This window comes from Silurus meridionalis, chromosome 4 (genome assembly GCF_014805685.1).
Source record: "Silurus meridionalis isolate SWU-2019-XX chromosome 4, ASM1480568v1, whole genome shotgun sequence".
In the NCBI taxonomy this organism is placed as follows: domain Eukaryota; kingdom Metazoa; phylum Chordata; class Actinopteri; order Siluriformes; family Siluridae; genus Silurus; species Silurus meridionalis.
This window is the reverse complement of record NC_060887.1, coordinates 224,299-228,701: the sequence shown is the minus strand read 5'-3', so window position 1 is coordinate 228,701 and position 4,403 is coordinate 224,299. Positions and strand designations below refer to the sequence as shown.

At 37.5% G+C, this 4,403-nt stretch overlaps 1 long non-coding RNA gene across 1 annotated transcript; it reads right to left on the bottom strand.

Annotated features, from left to right (window-relative positions):
* Positions 1–1,625: 1,625 nt before the first annotated feature.
* On the bottom strand, positions 1,626–1,929 carry LOC124384797. Its single transcript, XR_006925612.1, has 2 exons — positions 1,874–1,929; positions 1,626–1,671 (listed from the first exon to the last, which is right to left on the bottom strand). It is a non-coding gene; the product is annotated as an uncharacterized LOC124384797 (long non-coding RNA).
* Between the last annotated feature and the right edge of the window lie 2,474 nt (positions 1,930–4,403).

The following is a 4,403-nucleotide window of genomic DNA, read 5'->3' as shown; positions in this document are numbered from 1 at the left end:
TGTGACATGGTGGATCTCAGGTATGATTTCATCAGTTTCAGTTTTAAAAAGCTTCTTTCTGCTTCAGCTACAGTCACTGGAAGTGTAAGACAAAGTCTTGTGAAAAAAAAAAGCTTGTTCACGTGAAAGAAAAGTGTTAATGTTTTTTTTGTTGTTTTAAAAGTCAAGTAAAATCTCAAACCAGAGGCAAATCTCATCTAATTGAGCCACAAGATCTTTTGCATGAAAGTTGTTTTAAAAATCTTTTCACTTTTTCTATCAGTAACTACACTAATAAAGGAGAGGTAGAGGGAAGATTTGAACAATTCATAACAGCCCCCAAAATACTTATAATTCTTATTATTATCATCATAACTGCAGTTGGTTATAGAAACAGATGAATTGTAACTCACAGGTCACATCCTCAAGTCAGTCTCACACTGCCCTCTAGTGGCAGGGTCAGGCATCTTTTTGCTTAATTCTGTATAAATATTATTAATCTTTATTTGCTTAAGTTTTATTTAATTTTGATCTCTGTTTTTCTTGTTTCTTCTCCTCCTTGTATTCACTACATGGAAAATATTCAATAATAGAGATAGATTGTGATTGACTGTGATTAAAATTTTATAGTGCCTTCATCCTGTACAAACAACCGATTTGAAGTTCTCCATTTCCTCCTCTGATAGCGCAGCTTGTTTGTAGTCTGGCACTGCGTCGAGTTTAATGAAACACAAGAGACATGATGTGTCATGACTAAAATGCTCATGCATTAAACTGAATTAGTTTCAAGAACAACATACAATCACAACTTGCTTTGAATTTTGTCACAAAATAAACACAGGAGAGAGCTGAAAAGGACACAGACTACATTCACTACAGACTCACCTGATGCTCCGGATGTGGCTCTAGCGCTAGTTTCTCCATCGCAGCCGTTCTTCCAGTTCCTCGTCCGAAATTCTGTCCCAAATAAATCTTATCATCAAGTACTTTAGGAAACATGTTTAATTGAAGATATTTACAGCTGTCAGGTGACAAGTTGTAAAAAGCAGATATTTGTTTACTGGCGTTCATAAACATTTCATCGGTTACACTTGGAACAGCTGTTTGAATATTAAACAACAGGAAGCACACTTTTATGTAATATAGCTCTAGCAATTTCTCCAAGCCTCTTTGTATTGGTCTATAAATTATAAGCAAGTGCTCTGTTAACATGTGCTCAGTTAAAGATTACAGGCTTTAACATGAAACTTTTACAAAGCCGGTATTACATAAGCAGCAGCAAAAGCTTACTAAACCACACACACACTTTAATATCACTACTAATATCATTTACTGAGGCCTAAATCAAAGCTAGAGACTTAATGCATATTCAATATGCTACATTAAAGGTTTAATAGTGTACAACTTTGCAGGATGGTAATTAGAACAATCCCGAACAATGAAAATGCTCTACAATGGCGTCTTTGGTTGTTTACCTTGGCCTTCTTAAAGTCCATCTCTTAGCGGCGGTGGTGAGGAGAATAGGCACGACTTTCCTCGTCATTTTGTTTCAGCAGTTTTACCAGTTATGAATGATGGACTCGGTCAACATCATAACTTTAACAGCTCCCGATGAACTTGGCGTTACCCTGGTTTTCTGAGCTTTGTTTTCGCCTCCTCCAGCTCGTCCTGAAGCCTCTCACGATTACTGGCCTGGAAAAGTCAATCATCATAAAACCTGTGCAATTAAAAAATACAAATATTACACATGAAGATACCATAGAAATGTTACAGAAGGACGGGTTCAAGCCTGATAACAGATTATCCACTTGAAGCTTCATTTGCAAATTCAGTAGATTTTGATTTTATTCTGTGGGAAAATGAAGAAAGCCCTCTTGAGAGAAACGATGCTTACTGAAACAGCTGCTTCCAGTTCCTGCTGGAATATTTGAGATATTTGAGTCTCTGGAGCCGAGACCCTGTGGGTCCGTGGCAACTTATTTTGGTTACACTGTAAGCAGAGAGTGAAGCAATGATCTGTGAAACAATATTCCTTATTTGGTTTTAAAGTTAAAACAAAGCCCACATGTCAGGAGGCTTACCTTGTGTAGCACCACATCAGGTATGGATGGAAGCCCCTCTGCTTCTGCATACAATCAGGCATGAACTGATGTCTCAGAGTGAAGCGGTTCTTGGTCTTGACAGGCTTGGCTCGTGTCTTCCGCTGCTGCAGCATCCAGGGTCCGTGGTGCACCGGTGCGGAGTGACCCTGTGGCCACAGTTGTTGCGCTGGGCCTGGGCAGAGAAACACGAGTTGAGGTGCTGGGAGCGTTAGGTTCAACCAGAATTTACCTGGGACAGTGGTCCACTGATGTTCCAGCCGCTTTCGCTCTCACAGCTGGACATCGAACGAGTTCTCACCTGTGCTCAAAGGCAGACACACAGCCGGCATAGTGCTTATAATAGCAGATAGAGTTAAGATACAGAGATGTGATAAAGTGAGAGGAATGAATATAGTCAACACTAGTGATAGTCAGTTAACTAACTACAGGCACAAGTCAGGACGACAAAACAATTTAGGATTATTAAAAGAGGAAAAAGGAGAGATAAATAGTAAAGTTTGTTTAAAAACACAGTCAAACACAGGAAGCTACGTCACAGGAAGCCTGCAAGCAGAGAGTCTCCTTTCCACGTCATGACCTGCCCCCATCCTGCTGCCACCTAAAAAGATAAATAACTAACAACAATCTGCACTTACTTTATATTTAATAAGAGTTTACAGTAAATACATTTACAAATAAATACATAAATACAATATAAAAATAAATAATAATAAATTGGCAATTCACACAACAAACAAATTGAATAAATTTTCACTACAAAGTCATTTCCTAAAACAGATCTTTCTTGCTTTGTTTGTTGCAAAGTCATCAATTACATCATCGTTGCAAATCTGACCAGCACTTGTATGGTTGATGTTTCTGACAGCGAGGCTGCTGAGGTGCTCTTGTGACATGGTGGATCTCAGGTATGATTTCATCAGTTTCAGTTTTAAAAAGCTTCTTTCTGCTTCAGCTACAGTCACTGGAAGTGTAAGACAAAGTCTTGTGAAAAAAAAGCTTGTTCACGTGAAAGAAAAGTGTTAATGTTTTTTGTTGTTTTAAAAGTCAAGTAAAATCTCAAACCAGAGGCAAATCTCATCTAATTGAGCCACAAGATCTTTTGCATGAAAGTTGTTTTAAAAATCTTTTCACTTTTTCTATCAGTAACTACACTAATAAAGGAGAGGTAGAGGGAAGATTTGAACAATTCATAACAGCCCCAAAATACTTATAATTCTTATTATTATCATCATAACTGCAGTTGGTTATAGAAACAGATGAATTGTAACTCACAGGTCACATCCTCAAGTCAGTCTCACACTGCCCTCTAGTGGCAGGGTCAGGCATGCTTTTTGTAATTCTGTATAAATATTATTAATCTTTATTTGCTTAAGTTTTATTTAATTTTGATCTCTGTTTTCTTGTTTCTTCTCCTCCTTGTATTCACTACATGGAAAATATTCAATAATAGAGAGATAGATTGTGATTGACTGTGATTAAAATTTTATAGTGCCTTCATCCTGTACAAACAACCGATAATCTCTATATACAGTATATATATATAGGAGGAGTGTGTTGAAGCCAGAAGTCTGTCCTGAAGGTGTAACAGCACTTCACTGAACTGTACACTCACACTCACACACACATACACACACACTTACATTTAAATGGCTATCTCTCTAATCACACTTAATTCCTCCAGGATTAATTACAGGTTGGGTGACCTCTAACCTCTCGTGTGGTGCTGATGTTCCTCCTCAGAAGTCCGTCTGCTGTCTGAAGTCTCAGCTCCACCCTCTTCAGATCATCAGACTTCATCAGGGCTGTCAATTAAACACAACCTATGTTTATCTACACTTATGATACCAGGACAGAAAAACCCTCTGAAGATGTTCTTCTTAATGACTGAAATCCGTATCAGAGCTCTTTTATAGAAATATATATATGACTGTATAATGCTGCTGCCATTAGGACATTATTTCACATCACATGAATCTGCTGCACTTGTGAGTGGATTTGATTTGGACTTTTCTGATAAGTGTCTCTAATAGATCAGTGTAATTATTTTAATATTAACGCTTAGTGGCGTCTCACCGTCCAGACAGTCTCTGTCTCTCTGAGAGACAGAGACTACAATTATCTCATACATACAACTGAGCATATCATTTAAACTCACACCTAGAGGTCGACTGATACGATGACCAATATATGTTGCTGATTTCTTTTGTCTGAAATGTTTGTCCAAATAAAATCTCTACAAATTTAAACCTATTTTGTAATGACACTGAATTGAAATGAAAAAATAAATAAAAAATCTGTGTGACATGAACTGACTCATATTTC